The sequence below is a fragment of the Oreochromis niloticus genome, linkage group LG9 (assembly GCF_001858045.2).
Source record: "Oreochromis niloticus isolate F11D_XX linkage group LG9, O_niloticus_UMD_NMBU, whole genome shotgun sequence".
Taxonomy (NCBI): Eukaryota; Metazoa; Chordata; class Actinopteri; order Cichliformes; family Cichlidae; genus Oreochromis; species Oreochromis niloticus.
The window spans coordinates 19,698,739-19,717,239 of record NC_031974.2 but is presented as its reverse complement, the minus strand read 5'-3'; the positions used below and the strand labels follow the sequence as shown (position 1 = coordinate 19,717,239).

The following is an 18,501-nucleotide window of genomic DNA, read 5'->3' as shown; positions in this document are numbered from 1 at the left end:
AATATCAACACAAACACTTCATACCAACTGTCAAATACGATGGTGGAGGGGTGATGATTTGGGCTTGTTTGGCAGCCATAGGACTTATTCACCTTGCAGTCACTGAGCTGAAAATGAACTCCTCTGTGTAAATGTGAGGCCACCGCTAAAGTGTGGCTAAAACTGGGTCATGCAACAGAAAAATGATCCCACATCAGCAAATCTGCAACAAGAAAAGTCTTTCAGTGGCCAAGTCAAAGTCCAGACCTCAACCCAACTGACATGATGTGATAGAACGATAAAGTCATGCAATCCTTAAGTTATTGCTGCTTAAGGTGGCTCTACAAGCCACTGAATCATGGGGGTGTACTTAGTTTTTCACAGGACTTCATAGAGTCTCTCTTTTCACATGTCTATAAAGGTGAGATAATCGAGGTGCTGCCTTTGTTGCTGTTGTAAAAAAAGGAAACAGACCACAAATAGGTACTCCAATAATACATCTTATCAGCAGGTCATTATGACTAATCACACAATGAAGGATGTTAGCACTATAGATTTACAGCTGGCTGTTTGGTTCCTTATAAGACTGCAGTTTGTTACACACAATGCCTTTTTTAAAAACTTGTCTACATTAGCACAAATAGCAGTTTTGTGAAACTGTGGCTGCTGAGAATGTATTTTCCACATTCTCACCTACAGCTTTTACCACTTGGGCTAATTAAAACATTTATAGGTCTACAGACAAAGTATGTAGTTGTGAATGGATAAACATGATGAACACATAAAACACAGAAAGAACCTTTGCAATGCCTCAAACATATGAACAACAGCCATCTATAATCTCTAAATGAGCAGACGGTCTAGGTCAATAACATAGTATAAAAGACTCAACACCTAACAAAAACAACCCTTGAATGCTTACTGAATGCCCTGCAATTTTCCACTCACATTTCCACTACAAGAGACAAGGGGATTTCAGTTGTGAGAGGAGTTTGGGTTTATGGGCACTCCCTAAGGATGCATAGGAGCATAACAGTTTACTTTAGCACATTCTCTGGGGGTTAACTTCAAAAATACTGTTCAGACAGACATAAATCCAATGAGTGCATTGTAAAGTACCAAAAAACAAATAACGCATTTAACACAAGGTATGCAAGTGCCACACATGAGTGGGTCAATCAACCCAACAGGATGCCATCCATCTTTATGCCCAAACTTTACAGAGAATAAAGGCATGCTCACTTAAACATTCCTGGCTGTTCAATGAGGTATTCAGGACTTCAAGTCAAGCATGTTTCTCACACTATTAAATTTTCCAAGAATGTCCTTCAGAGCAGACGGCAATAAAGAGAGATGCGGAAAAGTGTGGCCCTTAAGACAGAGCTATATTCAGTCTGATTTTCAGAGAAGCCAGGTGACGTCTAGCTTTTTGAGACTAATTCCCTTAAAGCTGGAAACAGCAGAGGATCTGTTAGCACTGTGACAGGGATATGATTCTGTATAAAACACGGAGGAGAACAGGAAATTCCCGGAGAGAGTCTTGAGACGACCATTGTCTCACAGTCAGTGAACTGGAGAGCATCTGTGCCTCACCTACCCCTAACCTCTCCAAGCCAGGTCAAACTCAAAGACAACAGGCTGCCAAATTAGCATTTTATAGTTGTGGGTTGTAAAGGAGGTGCAGAAGAGAACAAGGTAGGAGGTGGAGAAGAGGGTGGGAAAGAGGAAGTGAGGGCTTTGAAAAAATACAGTAATGACAGGAACTGTCATTCATACTGTTGTAAAAGGGCACAGCTCACTGTAAATTAAATAAATGGATAATAAGGAAAAAACTGTTCACAGAGGAAGTAGAGCCTGGTTAGTTAAGGGTCAAGGTCAGTCATTTTTAACAGCATACGAAAGCCTCATCCTTAAGAAATAGGATGGGTTAATCTGTCAATATGTATGGAGTAGGTCAGGAGAGAGTATGACTGTGATCCCAAACCCACTGCCAGTGCATCGCTATTAGTCATGGAGAGCCCAGACCTCAACATCATTGACGTTGTGAGGGATCATCTTGACAGAAAACAGAACAAAAGGCAGCCAACGCCCAAAGAAGAGCTTTGAATATCCTTCAAGAAGCCTGCAGAACTCTTCCTGAAGACAACTTAAAGAAATTATACAATCTTGCCTAAGATAGTTTAGGCTGGTTTGAAGAATAAAGGTGGTCATGATAAACATTGTCTTTCAAGCTTGTTAGAATTGTCTAAATAGTCCAAAATGTATGTTTGGAGATATTTCAAGAAATAAAACAGTAAAAATAAGCCACTGACAAGAGATGCAATAGACCTGAAAGTTATTTCCAAACAGCTTAGACCAGGAAACATCAAACACTAACACACTGAAAGTAAAGCACACCAACCTGGTATCTTACTGGAACTGATCAGACAGGACTGCATTACAAGAAGGCATTGCAGGCTCCAGTAACAGACAAATCAAAGCAAACCTCACCCGTACTACAGCATATACAGTGCACTCCTGCTGAGATAGTCTGACTGCCAAATATCTCGAGAGCTGTGGGAAGGAAAACTCAGTTGAGTTGAGAGAAGAAAGGTTTTCCACATCAAGATGTCTCTGAAATGTCCAACAAAGATGAGCAGAGCATGGTGATAAATTATGTTGCGAGATAGTGGCTCACACTGAAGACCTCCACCCGCACTCCATCCCCCCCAAAAATCCCTTGCTTCTCCTATTAACTGAAGACAATACAAAAGGAAGCAACAAGTTTTTCCCTATTGAAACCAGTTGTACGAGCAGTAGTAATGTCTGTAATCCTAAAATGAATCCATATAAACCCGATCACAAATCTGCAAGGGGGCATATAACAGCGGCCATTTATAGTTCTATGGCGCAAGACGTTTACAAAAAGAAAACACACCCAATCGTGCCATGTGTTAGAGGTCTCTCAATCAGTGACAGCAGGTTTATTTTAACAGTGTAGATGAAACATGTGCATGATCTTTGTCAACACTAGTGAGAAAAGTGTTTTTTCAGCTGTTTGAAACTTGTCATTTTATTTTTTAAAAAGTGGTCAAATAAAGGAGAATTTATTATAAGACTTAAAATAGAAATAGGCTGGCTCTCAAAAGCCCAGTTCCAGTTCTGTTCACAGTGAACAGAAAATACTTGGGTTTTTTTGCATACTATATAAAATATCTACAAATGAATTACAGTTTTTGAGAAATACACATGATTAAAAAGATACAATATATCTACTGAAACCAAGACCACCAGAAAAAGCAGTTAAACTGGGAGTTCACTTCTTTTTCCTTTGCAACCACCTGTGCATACATCTTAAAAGTTTTTGCACTCATTAACACATACAGAGCTTAAAAATATCATTTTCAGTAGCACAACAGGGCGAAGTCAGTTGATCTGAGGTGGCGGTGTTTGTATAAATTTAGAAGGACAAGTCCCTGTTGATCCCACCACACCCACTGGTTTCCTCTGTGAAAGGTAAATAACAGCAGGACAGAGATCATTCTGACTGCAGCGCTCCTTGACCGCTAATGCAAACACGCACAACCGTCAGCTCGGCAAGTTGTGCAGCTACCCACTCTCCCTCTCATCTGAGGACGTACTCATCACCTTCCCCCGCACAATCTGACTTCCTCCATTTTGCAAGCCCGATAAACAAACACACCAAATGCTAACATTGCATAACCCAAGCAGCGACCCTAGCCAAATGTCACCTCTATACACACACATACACTTGGCACATCCCCCACACTGAGGGGGAAGAGATGTAACTGCTGCACAAGCTCTGATTTGAGCATTCATAAATTTGCTCATCATTCAATATATGTGTCTCTGCTTTTTTTCTCCCCCTCCTTGCCCTCATTTCCATCTTTCCCCTTCACTTTTTTGGCCAACAGGTCCTTCCATCTGTTAGCCAGCTGGTGGAAGACGAGGATGGTGGGAGAGTGTGGGGTGGAGGGGGTTGCTCCACCCGTATTTTTGCTACTCTCCACAGTTTTAACTTTCTCACACTAACTAATGACTCTCCTGTTGGTCCCACTAGGGCTTGACCCAGCGCCGGGTATACCTCCCTGCAGGATGTTACATCCGGGGCACAGACGAACCTGCGCTGAATAGAGAGTGAAGTAACAAATCACTAACATAATACTTCCAGTTCAGAGGGTTCGCATAATAAATGCAGAGACCGAATATGTGGTAATTATAATCTTAGATCACTGGGACTCCGCTTGTAGCACGACTCATACACCTATATGCCTCAGATTAACACACTTTAAGTGGTTAATGCAAAAATACAGTGTGTAACAAACTGTCAAGTTCAATCATCACTATAAAAATATTCCTTACTCACTGAAAAAGCCATTTTCTTTTACTTGTGTTTGCGAAGAGAAAAGAAAATTACAATAACATGATAAATAAAGTGATTAAAAATATTTGAAATGGTTTGGTTTATTGTTCTTTTTCTTAATCTACTAATTTGTTAGCTCTTTTTAATTGTTCAAAAGACCAATAAAAGACACTGGCAGAGTAAAGATAAGACTACATATGCTTACTTATTCTCTTAGTCTTGTTTGTGATTTGAAACACTTCCAATACAACCATCAGCTCTGATTAGCCTCTCCTACTGTAAAGCCTAAAGCAGGAAACAGTCTGGCTGAATAGAAGCTATTGAGCAAAGCCTGCGTGTCAAAATGTTTCACTCGTCAATTTTCTTCCTCCTCGTCTTCACTCTCCTCTTACCCTCGGCGTCTCTGACAGACAGGTTCAGGGCAGGTCTGGGGTTGACAACATGTAACCTGACCCCGCATAGTGCTCTCACCCCCTCTCTAATGATCTTGGCCCCTTCCCATTCCTAATGTTGGTTTAACCTGATGTTAATGTGCCCGCTCTTTGCTACTGAAACAAAGTTCTGTTCCACTATGCCTAACGAACGTCTAGCCTCTGTCACCTCCGCTGTCAAATGGAGTTTTAAGTAGCACCGTCTTAAACAAGAAAGACTACATTCGTACATCTGTAGCCGCATGTGTTATTGCAGCCATGGGGGAGATATTGAGTGACCTACAGTGATTATATCTCTGACAACTGGCGGATTTCTGGCTTATTTTTATAATCAGGAGATGGAGAATTTTCGCTCAGGATTTGATTAGATCCTTATTGTCTTTCTAGATCAATTCAAACATTTATTCTTCACTCTTAATCTAAACACTAAAGGAAGGACGCTCTGAAAAAAGCCTGTCTGTTCTTAGCTTTACTTGTTCAGCTGATCTATTTGTCACTTGATGGGCGTATGTGTAGAAATCCAAAGAATTCAAATACTGAATTTGAAATCGTTTAGATGTGTAACCCTCATTTTAGCTCAGCGTTGGTTTCTTGTTACACTATCACAACAATGAGAGACACAGCTTGTGATCAGGCAGGCAACTGTGTGGAGTCAGACAAACTTTACTCCCTAGAACTGTCTTGAAATGTGGCAACTGCTGTGAATTCAACAGCCTCTTATTAAATGTCTAATGGACAACTTTCAGTACCTGAGGAGTCCTTCAAAAGCTCTCAATAGAGCCACGAGGAGTATAATAACCTCTGTCTAGCAATGAAACTCAAGATTGGCTGTAAGCTGCAATCAGTCTATTCTGAACAGGTTTGATTTGAATAGGAAACGCTGGTGCAATTCAAGAAAAAAAAAAAGACAGAAACACTATGTTTTTGGTCTTTTTACAGTTCACTGTGAGCCAAATCCTTCAATCATGCCCCTCACCTACAGGGCTGCATATTAACCTACAATTTAGCTAACTGGTTTAATTGATAGGTGTATTCTCAGAAGGTGAAAAAGTAGGAACATGTTTTTAATGTTATAATTTGTATCTCCAAAAGCCTTTGTTATCCAATGACAATGTATTTCTTTACCACACTCAACAGTGTCAATTACAGTAAAGTCAGGGTTTGCCTAAGGCAGGACCAAAGCACCTGTTAAAGGATTCAGTGGTCTTACATCTTAATCATTTCAATGGGGCAATGTCATGTTTTGGCAAACTGGTTTCTGGGTCACTTGCTTTGCTTTGCTTGCAAAGTTTAAATATTGAACTGAATGCAAGCGCTTGTCAAGCAAACTGTATCATGCAAAAAATTTAAAGAGGGTGGAGTATAAAAATGAAGGAAGAGGTGGTCATTAAGGTTTCAAGTCTCAGGCATTTGTGAACTTTGATGATAGTTGGCTTGCTTTGTGAATCTGCACAATGTGTTTTGTGGGTAGTCTAGCTATTATTACCCCCCACCAGTTACCTCAAACTCCAGGCAAACCCATGATTAAGTGTTAACACAATACATAGGTCAGTCCTGTCTAAACATCAGTAAGCAGCTGCTGTTATTTGGACTGAGGGTTACTTAATATTGTTTCGTTTTTTCATTTTAGCTCCACTGTTTGTGATAAATCAGTGGAAACCAGATTGCCAAACACAAATATTAACTTAAATATCAATCAAATAGTGATCCTTGCATGTATTCAAAGGCATTTAACTACAATTTTAACCATAAATGGAGAAATAAAACATAAACATGACAAAATCAGAACAAAAACAACAACACAAAGAGACTCCTGATCATACTTCAAGACCAACAACCCGACTTGTGTCAGTTGCTCGTTCTGTCCAAGTAGCGCATTACCAGAAGCAATTCCAGGCTGGGACTGCCTTTAAAACTTCAGTGACCTTTCACCCCTGGTTGTGCTACACCTGTTAGCAAGTATCAGTTCCATGTGCGATCCATACCACCCACCCCCACGCCAATTTTACCCTCATTATAGGATAAGATCCTGACTTTTGTGAACTCAATTACTTAGAAGAAAAGTTCATGGTGCACAGGAATTATTTGCAGACTGTTCCTTTAAATGCTAAATTTGTTTTAACCAAGGGCAAATGAGGCAAAATACTTGAACTGAAGCTAGTTCCTCTTTCCGTGAGGTTGCCCTTAGGTGTGTTTCTTGAATGCAATTCCTGAGATGCATGTCGTTTCCATTAAAGAAAAAAAGTGCTGCTGTTCTGTGACTATCTCCACAGTATCACAGCTCCAGAAGTGCATGTAGAGAAACAATTCCAGATGATTTCTTAAGTCCAGGCCTTGAAGTTTTATAATACTCCCTCAGACGGCAAATCCCAGACTCGCCCAAGTTGCATCAGACAACTATGGTGCAGACCACCATTTGCTATCACTCTACCACATGTTCTAGACACATAGTTTACCAAAAATGTGTTTTCTGACCCAAAGTCATTAGTGGAAGAACAACATGATGACAGCATGAACCATTCGCTTTATACTGACCTCATCCTAACAACCTCCCCCCGCTTTCACTGCCCGTCTCTTACGTCCTATTCAAACTATCTTTGGTGAAAGCCCTAAGTCTTCCCCTCATTCAACAAAATGCCTGTCCATTTCAGCTGGGGTTTCCATGTCTCTCCAAACACAGAGGGGCTAGGTCAGAAGAAAAGTCCACCAAAGAAAAATCCATTCTGTGTCCTCAGCCATTCGGCAGGTCAGGACATGAGCAAACAGCATGCTTTCACCACCCTGGCAACTCTTTTCACTTCACACTGGCAAACTCTTGGAGTCCACACACACACACGAATCAAAGTTCTTGACAGCAAACCCAACACCCTCTCATGAACTGAGAGATAAACGCTTTCGTAGTCACAACCAGAAAAAGACTTCCGGGCTCTTTGTGACACTGGTAGCAAAGCCGTCTGGGAAACCTGAAGGCACTGACAGTTTCTAAACATCGCAGAGATCTATGGACCGCAGCGTTTTGAGAAACAGATTGTTGAAAGAGCAAGCTTTAAACTGTGGCGCAATGAGGATGCATTTGACATTTGCATATGGTAATCATTGACCAGACATAAGGATCTGGCTTATTTTTCAAAGGCTTTAAGATACTTTCATGAAATGCATTCAATTACATTAAATGTTTAAGATCTGCAAATAAGTATGAACCACGCAACGTTGCTTTGTTAAGAAGGAAAAGCACCTTTGGAAACACACAGGAGCTACTGTTGATTAAAAACATTTAAATAAATGTGCCAGAAATTTCACAGAACAGGTGTAAAGTTTGTAAGTGGTCATTACACTTCACAACTGGTTTTTTCTTTTCTTTTTTTTCCCCATTCAAAGGCTGCCTCCTGCGCAGTTCAAAGCATTATTCCTCTTTCAATTACATGTCACACAGACACAGAGCAAAGCGATGGGAAAATTCAGTTCTCAATTGGGGAGTTTGCTTGGACAGATTGGACAAATATTTCTTTTATGTGGTCGTATCCACGCCTCAGTTCTGCCCTGACAGCCACAGAAGAGGGAGTGAACAATTCAAACTGCACTACATTATGGGCTGGGTGGCTGCTCCATCCAAGACACATGGCTGTCTCAGCAGCTGCCTGTCTGTTTACACTTCACTGCTAGCCTTAGGTATCAATTAGGTTTATGGGGACAAGGAGGCTAATGGTACAACATGGACTGAATTCAGATTACTGACAACACTGAACGGAGAAATGAAGGCACGGTGATGACAAAAGAATTTAACAATGTACTCTAATGAAAAACATGATATGGTTTAGTGTTATAAATTCAAGCCCAAATTTCAGCTAGAAAGATTATTGTATTTGACATCAGTTAGGACAGTTTTAAATGTCAAGTCAGTTTCGAAAAGAAAAAAACTCATCCCACTTTTCACTCCAAACCAAACTCCAGCCACAGGAAGACAACTTTGAATGTCTTTCTTCACCATATGGGGCCATCTAAAGAGTCTAAGGCTTTGTAATAGCACACCAACTGCAAGGACAAACAGCAGCCCAGACCACATGCTCCTGTAAATCAAGCCCAGCCTGCGGTCTTCGGTGTCAACATCTGACATCCAGCACTAAAGGATAGGTGATATCATCATAATCACTGCATAGTAATGCATCATAGGCTTTTCGGCAAAGCCTTGTCCTGAGGAAGGAAAAAAAAACAAACAAAAAAAAACATTGTAGATGTGTCAAACTTCTGAGAGCTCGCCAAGAAATGTCTTTGCAAATTCACACCATTGAATCGCAAGTACCAACGGTCCTTTAAAATTTCCCTTGTTAAAATTCACATTTGTTTGGCACAAGTGATCCTTTTTGATAACCGATTAAATGATCTATTGTGTATAATAATTGTTATTGATGTATTAGTCCCTTGAAATTTGTTTAAAAGTTTGCAGTTTCCTAAAGCTCCATTTAAAAGGAAAAAAGAACAACAGCCAACCACCCACAACATCTGTAAGAATAAAAACAGATTATGAGTTGAGCCAGACTGAAGGTTAAGATGAAGTTTCCGACCCACTAGGCTTATCAGCAGAAACACTTTTGGGAGAGGCTATCCAGCAACATCATCTGTGCCCTCTTGTGGATGGATGGCACAGTTCACATACCTTCACTCCAAGCATCTATTAGCTAATCTGAGTCAAAAAGACCACAGCTCCTGGCAAGATACATTCATCAACAGCGATTCCAACCCCTCTTATTTCTCTGCACGTCTTTTTTTTTCCTCCCTCAAAACTGTTGGCAAGACCCAGACCCCTCTCAGCATGAAATACATCAGAGTAACTGGTATCAGCCCCAAACCCCTCATTGTTTGGCCTTGACTTGAAAGACTATTAAACTTTCAGTGCGCTATATCCATAAACTTAAGTCCAACTATGAGCTAAACTTGTCACTGACATCATGGAGGAACAGTAAAATTGCTTGGTTATCAATGATTTCCCTTTATTCGTTCACCGGTCTCTCTTTAAAATGAGCCAAAGCTAAATATCAAAAGCAATCTAAAGGGGAATTATACAGGCAGCTTCTGCCCCGCTGACATGAAGCAGGAGACAAAGGAGGACTCAGTGCTGATCCCGTAATGGGAACCATTAGAAAGGAGAACAGAGAACAGAATAGTCGGTACACAGGAGTCATCAACTGTGATTAAAAATCGTTTATGGCTCATGTTCAGTCTCAGGACTGAATAATTTGATAAATCTCTCTTTTAAGTTGTTAATGCACACTTGAGAGGTTCTAAAGAAGTAGATCATCATCAAGCAGTGGTTAAGTGATTTTTAAAGGTTGTAAATGATAAAGTGGGCAGACCTCTTGGTACTTAGGACTGGTGGATGTGCTTATTATACAGTCGTGTTTTTTTACAGTACAATGGTAAGTGCAGAGTTGCTTTGGATAACAAAAAAAAGCAGATTTGCTCTTTCTCTTACCCAATAAATCCTTTTTATTCTCTTGTTCGTTTTTGTGCCGACACCAATGAGATCATTTACTATTACATCTGCTCTCAAGCCTACAGTATAGTACATATTGTATAGATCACACTTGTGGGTTACAGAATTTTATAACATTGTACTTTTTTTTTTTCCACCTACAGTTTTAAATCTTTATGGTCTCTACTTAATAGGAGGCTAAACACTGTGTGGCTGCAAAACGAATCCAAAGTCAGTGTTTGAGGTAGCCTACCTGCTGCGTAATCTTTTAAGGCAAAATTTTCTTTCAAGTCACCTCTATCCCTGGGGTTTCAAATCACTTACTGAGGTTTCAGACCTGTTAAATTTGAATAAATATTACATTTATAACCCCGGAGATGAAAAAAAGCCCCAAATCAAAACAAGATTTAAGCCTGCCTTTTGATGAAAAAATACATTGGGACAGCTGGTATGAACATCAAATCGTTCTCTGTTCAAAATCATGAAACTGAAACCGAGAAACTGGAAAACGCTCTGTGCCGCCAGAGCACAAACACTTATGAGTCAGACAGAATTTCACCCCGTGCTGAGGATTCATCTTCTTTGTATCTTGATACTAACAACATCCCAAGCAAATCATGACAAACTTCATCACAACAAATGTGACTGGTTCCTGTTCCAGTATGTCCATCGTGTTCCAATTCAGCAAAACCTAGCTAACGTATCATGACCCCTGAATAATTTCATTTTGCACTGCATTGCTGGGAAGTTGACATCAGACTCTTGGCAGGATAAGCCTTTGATGAGGGGAAACGGCGTCATCTTGATGATCGGGAATGAAAGGAACCAAACACTTCCAATGTTACTCACTTAGTGACAATTAATCTTTGCCATTTGTCCTGCTGTTACCTACAAGCCAGTGACCCTGAATTGCAGATGAATGAATGTGAATGCACTGCATGCACAAGAAGGAAATAATTAAAAATGAAAAAAAAAAGGTAAATCATTCACTACTTGCTTGAGAGTAGAGGAAAAAAGAAAGAGGAGCGAAGGCAGCAGGTGTAGTGCAGCTTTTTGGCATTATTACAGACATTTTCTGTACTCCTGTGGTCAGGCTTTCACAAATTTACGAACAGAGCTAATCACGCAGCTAACCCTCATCTGACCGGCCGGTTACAGCAGCATCATTTATTCCTGCTCCACCCTTTTCCTGCATGGGAAATCATTCCACGGAGAGCTGATAAAATAACAGGAACACTACAAAAGAGCCCTTATTACCAATTCAAATGATTACCAGCTGTGACAGCACGGCCAATATTGTTTTTTATCTTCTGAGTCAGTCAGCATGTCTATCCATGTCATCACAGCAAAAATCTGATCCCTGAGACCACAAAAGCGGTTTTAAGTATTTTAGAAAGTGTCTGGACAGACAAAGTCTTTGTAGACAGTTGTATCAACATTGCACTGTAACAATGCAACAAAACTTGACAGATGTGCAGCTGAAGATGAAGGTGCAATGAGACTGGGTGTATGAGCACTCAGTAGAGGCCGTCAGCGGTAAGGGACAAGGAGGTCTGCGCCTCCTTCCCATTTTATGATTCTGTCTAGCTGTCTTTTGCATTTGCAGTGTATTTTCAATCTGGGAACACAGCAGCAGCAGAGGAAAATAGCAAATGTGTCAGGATGTGTCAGGGCTTCCGGTGTAACTACATCAGAGGTAAGTCCTCCTTCTCCATGCTTGGCCAACATTTACAGTTTGAATGCAGATATCGATGTATGCAAATGAATAGATGTGCGACTCCTCACATGAGGGATCCTAATCTAATGTACAAACATAATAACTGGAATTTGTTTCTTGGCTTAGAACAGGCTTTTCAGAATAGTATGCAAGGCAATTAATCTGTTTTGACAGAATATTACCATGCATATTACTAATATTTATGAACATCCGATAAATAAAAAGTTCAGTATCATTTCAACCGATAACTTACCCCCTACAGTACATGGATCTTAAGTGTTAAAAAAAATCATCAGAGAAAAAAAGTTGAAGGAAGGAGCCAAGACAAAAAATATTCTGTGAGTAATACTTCCAACACTGTAATTTTCAGAAATCAAAATAAATACTCCTGCACAGGAAATGGACCGTCAAATATTGTTTAAGAATACAACTTTCATACGGCAGTTTACAGTCGGTTTTTTTGAGTGTAGACATAAATCAAGCCGCAGATGTGTCCAAAGTGATTAAAAAAAGGTCTTTAGTTTACAAAAACAGTCACTTCTCATTATACAAAAGGCCACATTATTTATGGACCTGACAGTGCATTACCAGTTCATCCCCAAATCTCTCCTGCTAGCATGCTAAATATTTATCTCCTCACATCAGCAAAGGAACACAGAAACATGACAATGGCTTGACTTCAAGACAAATACAATCAGCATCTCGGTCAAGACGGTGGTTTTGATCGTATTTGATTGGCAGTGGAGTATCATACGGACATGGAAACACGAGTGCAAAGCATCTGGATTAAGATAACCAATCACAGCTCTTTTCTCCTCGGACTCGTTCGCTGCTTCTTACAGAGTTCCATTTAAAAAGAAAAAAAAAGAGTTTTAATTATAATAAACGGCCTGTCCAACCCCCAAACTCCCTTTTGTTTTTATTCCTTCAAGAGTCATTGTATCTGAAAAGAATTATAATTGCACAATATTGTATGCCGTGACATTTTCTAAGATGGTTATTGCTCCGTGGAAATCTTTTATTGTTGCAAGTGGCGATGCACCAATCTGTCAGCCATCTGCCTGTCTGCAAACAGGATGACATTTACCAAAGGCATTGGTAAAATGTTCGAAAATACCGTGACAGAGACCTAAAAGACTTGAATAATGAAGAAAAAGGGAAATGCATACCAAAAAGTAAACAAACAACCAGAAAAATTAAATACTGACACTGGCCAAATAGTTATTTTAACAAACCGACTCAAGTAGAAGGCTTTGATAAATGGGAGAAAACGCAAAAAAGCAAAAGTACCCTGCAGACAATTAGAACAAAGCACTATGAGAATGTGTAATAAATCACAGCTTGAGTAAAAAACACCATGCGCAAGCTCAATAAATGCACTGCAACATTATATGTAAATGAAAACACAAAAGAGAAAGGAGCAGAAGGGATTGTTTGAGAACATGATAGTGAAATGAAACCCAAGTATGATTTAACCGAGGCACTGAAGGTGATTTTCCTTAGCCTAAGGGAGCTTTGGTGGCTACCTACTGTCAACTACCACCACAGAAGGTATACATAATGATTAACCCTTTGTTTGTGTCTACAATATTCTATTTCAGTCCACCCCAAACATTTCCAGCACACTGTGCACCATCACACCATGATTTTAACCCTGTATTTGAAAGACTAATAACACTAATGCTATAGCACAAAGATATCCTTGACCCAGAGACAGACGTTTGGATGATTCATCCGATCCAGGTCTAAGCCTCACCCACCGCAAGGCCTGGCAGTGTGTAACACACACACACACACACACACACAGCTTTTGAAAAGATCCCCAAACATCTGGATACTGACCACATCACGGTCAGGGAGAAGAATCATAAATTTGTCTGCGAGAAAGAAAAGGAGAGATATAGACATGACAGCTCAGACTACTGTTCTCACACAGTGAGGTTTCACAATTCAGCCATAGCAGTCTACAGGGGTAATCTCAGGGCTCCAGAGCACTCCTGAGTCTGTGATTCTTATGGAGATTTGACGGAAAAAGCCTGACGCTCAGCCAGAGATCACAACAGGATTTCTGTTTATCCATCCACTTTGTAATCCCTCACTAGTCCATCTGGATTTTCTTTTAAACAGCATTAAATACATGTTGTTCCAGTGGACCGTGCAAGCATTTACAAATCCTGATAGGGATCTTTTTTTTTTTTTCAAACACACCAAAGGAGATGAGTCACTTCCATGTCGTTAATCATGAAAATTAAGATCGCAATACGGGGAGAAAAAGAAAAAGCTCGTTAAACTAATGTCTCTTTTGCTATCATTTGTAGCTGTTGAGCGTGGGTGCCAATAATCTGCCACAGCAGAGCAGCTGTAAACGTTAGGAAAACTGCTGAGCTAGAAACAACATCGCACTTGTTTAATACAGGCTGTATGTCCTTCAACGGACCAGGAGCCCGGCCAAACCTAACAGCCTCAACTATCCACACAACAATGATGAATATCTTCTGGTTTACAGTGTTGGGCTAAGGATGGTCAAAGGTTTCATTCGGCTGCCTGGGGTAATAGCTGAAAATTAAATACTGGGGTGATTTAAGATGTTCCGCACGCACGTGGACGTGTGGACAATTAAAGGACACGTGATTCCCTCCACAATAACAAGCAAACCCACCGCAAAGCTGGAGGTATAAAACATATATTTTAAAAAACAAAGCATTTATAAAAGCAAACGAAGTACCAACCAAACCACATAATTCATCTGGACTTACCTTCAAACTTTCTTCATTTTGAACGTCGCTTTGTCTCATTTCTGAAGCTAATCACGTTTTAAACGTTTATTTCGCTAATAACGTTAGAGGAACTTAGCCAAGTTAACTCAAATACACAATATTTATTCAAATGAAATGATAAAGAATGATATTTTAAAGTAACATTCTTGTTTTGAGCGCATTTCGAGATAGTTTGAAAAAAAAAAGATGCAGTTTAGTGCATGTCTGTCAACCATTTAATTAGACGCCATTGACCACTCCTTTGATAAGAAGCAGACGAAGAAAAATGCTGATGAGTTTGATGTGGGTTTTTTGTGTTGCTTATTGCTGGTTGTTCCTTGGAACCTGTACACATTATAAGCAACTTTTATACCAAAAATGATCTAAACATTTATATAATGTTACTCAAACGTTTAATCATTTGTTCTATTATATTCAGAAAGAAATGTGCCACATAATACTCAAGACAATGTACATTAAATTAAAAAGACAAATAAAGGTTTGTTTATTGACTCATTTTAAGCTAAATCTGTGTTATACTTAACAGTCATTGGGTACACCTGTTCATTCCCATGTTTAAGCAGATATCTAAGCAGCCATCATCTCTAGGGTGACCATATTTTGATTTCCAAAAAAGAGGACACTTGGCCCAGTCATGAAGAATTTTATTAATACTGTTTGCTTAAAGAAAACTTTAGCATATTTAAACAATGCCTTCTCTGTGCGGTTAATGAATGGTGAAATTAAAAATGTCATATAGGCTTTTACAAGTCAACAAGTACAAAAAAAGAGGACGTTTGGTCACCCTAGTTTACACAGAGAATGGTCTGAAAAAGAGAAAATACCCAGAAAGCAGCAGTTCTATGTGGGAAAATGCCTTTGTTGATGCCCAAAGTCAGAGGAGAACGGCTGGACTGCTTCGAGATGTTCTGCAGAAGAGCATTTCTGAATGCACAGCATGTCGAACCTTGATGCAGCAGAAGACCACACCGGGTGTCACTCTTGTCAGCAAAGATCAGCATTGTTTGTGTTGTAGTAATAGTGCACCAATGTGCAAAACACTTCTGGCTGTGCGTGCAGAAACCAGAAGTCCTGTCAACAACATGTGAACTCATGTTCTGCTCTACAAACAATGATGGGTGCAGACTTTTATTGCTTATTGTTTCTTTTACTGCAGCTAGGAAAGTTTATTGCTCTAGATTTTTAGAAAACAAAGTGAATTGGGCCAAAACTCCTACCTCGGCTTCAAATGACAGCACTTCCATGCTGATGACAGACTCAAAGTAGTAAACAGTTAAAGAACGGCGGAGGCTGATTTTTATTAGTTCTGTGAGAACAGGCAGTTCACTTCAATGAACACAGAAAACAAAATCCAGATTGATGATTATGTTTTAAATTACAGTTACCATAAAAAGGACCCACATAAACCTCCCCGGGTGATTCTGCTGAGGAGTCCTCACAAAAAGGGTTTAATATGGAGCTTCTCCATAATTATAGCCTACCACGTGTAGCTGCAGTGTAGAATGAAGTACTAGCTACTTATGCAGATTTCGTCCTCTTCATGTGAAAGTTCAAAAAGTGTATAATCCGTTTATCTATGGAAAACTCAAAGCGTTTAACGTAATTAGAACATTTCACAAACAAGATTTAAACACTGGGTTCCTTTCTCTCATAACACCAAAAAGCCTTACAGTTTAACCAACCTGCACACACACACACTGTCCATAAAAAGTCAGACCCAGTCTTTCTATACACATAGTTTTCCCCATGTAACACATTCTCATGATATTGGGACATTTCAAACAACAAATGACTCTATATGCCTTCAAAGCGTACCTCCCACCAACCATTGATTTATTTGTGCTGTATGTCAAGATAATTCCCAGTCTGTTCAGTTGTAAATTAAGACATGGGTCAGCCTGCTGACCATTGATGGTGGTCTGAATCTCATGGTAAGTACAGCGGTGGCTGTTACTATGCCTGGGTGGCCCTTACAGTTGCTTTGGGCCTGACGTATAAAGCCTGCACAATATGCACACTTTAAGAAGATGCTGAGGGTTTCATATTCCACAGAGAAGTATTAACGATAAGCAATTTGATCTCTCTCTGATTGTGCGGCATAAAACTGACAATCACAATCATGCATTATATCATATAGCTACAATCTGAAATATGATACTACGCAGCGCGAGGGTGTGGGTTTTTTATGTACAGAGACATTGGCAGACATAAAAAGCAGAGGAGAAAGGATCAGAGTGCTTATTTTGTGCGACATCTGTGGCAGTAATTGAAGTCCTCATCTCTCACAGTGTCTTGCCTTTTTCCAGAACTCCTCATGCCTTGAAATTTGGCTGACACAACACATGAAAGCCTGGAGGAGACACATGAACTCAAGAGAAAATATTGATAGTATAAACGGAGCTAACATGCCTGCGATCAGTGGAACAAGAACAGACGGCAGTCACATTCCCAAATGTTTTTCCAACATAGGGAAAATGGAATATGAAATATGAAAATTGAAATACGCAAAGCGATACATTTCCCTTCCCTGTTAGGAAAATATTGTTTATGGTGTTATAAAGATTATATCAAGGCACCACTGTGAGTTAATTATGCCATGCCCTGAAATTTTTCCACAGATCTGCGAGAAACCACATCCTCTTTCCAAAGAGCACACAATGTGCTAGAATGCGCGGGGCATTAATTCACATGCCATGTTTTACAGGATGGGGGTTTTGAAGTGATTAGTCTTCTTACACATCCTTTTTACAGGAATCAGCCGTTGTGAAATGAGGCTGGAGATCTGAGTAGTTTGCAACCACATCCCGAGGGACAGGCTCGAGAGCTGGCATTGCTTGGTGTACCTTACCGCAAAACTCAGTGGGGTTCGAGTGAAGGGATCAGACTGTCAGACTGAAGGCTGTGTCCGTGGTGCGCCTGTCTCTGGAGCTGACGTTGTCTGTGTTACACTCAGACAGCCACAGTTTAACTAACAAGTGCCCAGGCAAACACAGAGGCAGCGCGGTAATAGGTCACGTCTCTGTGCAGAACCTTCGTGCACGTAAGAGACGCAATGTTAGACGCTGGGGAAAAGATGGGGAAAGACTGGATTAAACCAGGACTTCATTATTACACGTTAGGTTTAGAGTTAAGCTCTATGCACCCCTGGAGGTCCTTGCAGAGGGAACAGGCTGCATCTGGCCCAACTTTCCAAGGTTGCCATGCATGACACAAAAAGTACGCAAAGTACGGCTACGGATATAATGGATGTTATCCTTCATTTCTGTGGACTCATATTTGGTGGAATTTTTAGGACCATTTAAGTACCATAAGAGTTTAATGACTCACTACGAGGATGTGTTTACTCTCCTTTTTTCTTTAAGGATTGATTTGGAAGGAGTAAAACTAAAATTCTTTCCTGGAGTTTATAAGAACTCGTTCGACCTGATGACGGGGACAATGAGGCGTATTGTATTACAAAATTCTCCCAAGCGCCTCATCCATTGAGGCCAAATTGTTTTTGTTTCTTTTCATTTTGGCTTATTTCTGGGGAAATTTTCGAACTGCCTCGAGCTTTAGGGGGTAAAAACTCCTCTTTCGGTGCTTTTTTCCCCCCTCCAGGTTGAAATTCAGAAAGCGCTAAATAAAAATAGCAGAACAAGATGTGTTACACTGGGGTAGAAAATAGAACAAGTGCACCAAATCATTTTAATTAATATAACAGCATTTCCATGGATACCCTTCAGAACTTGCGTATCTTAAAAAAAAAAAACCCACACAAAATC

At 40.1% G+C, this 18,501-nt stretch overlaps 1 protein-coding gene across 5 annotated transcripts in view; it reads right to left on the bottom strand.

Moving 5' to 3' along the window:
* The window catches only part of sulf1 (sulfatase 1), an 86,617-nt gene extending 71,642 nt beyond the window's left edge, over positions 1-14,975 (bottom strand). For all 5 annotated transcript variants that reach the window (XM_005471812.4, XM_005471815.4, XM_005471813.4 and 2 more), the window contains exon 1: positions 14,717-14,975. The gene's annotated coding sequence lies outside the window, so the exon portion shown is untranslated. The remainder of the gene's footprint in view (positions 1-14,716) is intronic.
* Positions 14,976-18,501: the final 3,526 nt, after the last annotated feature.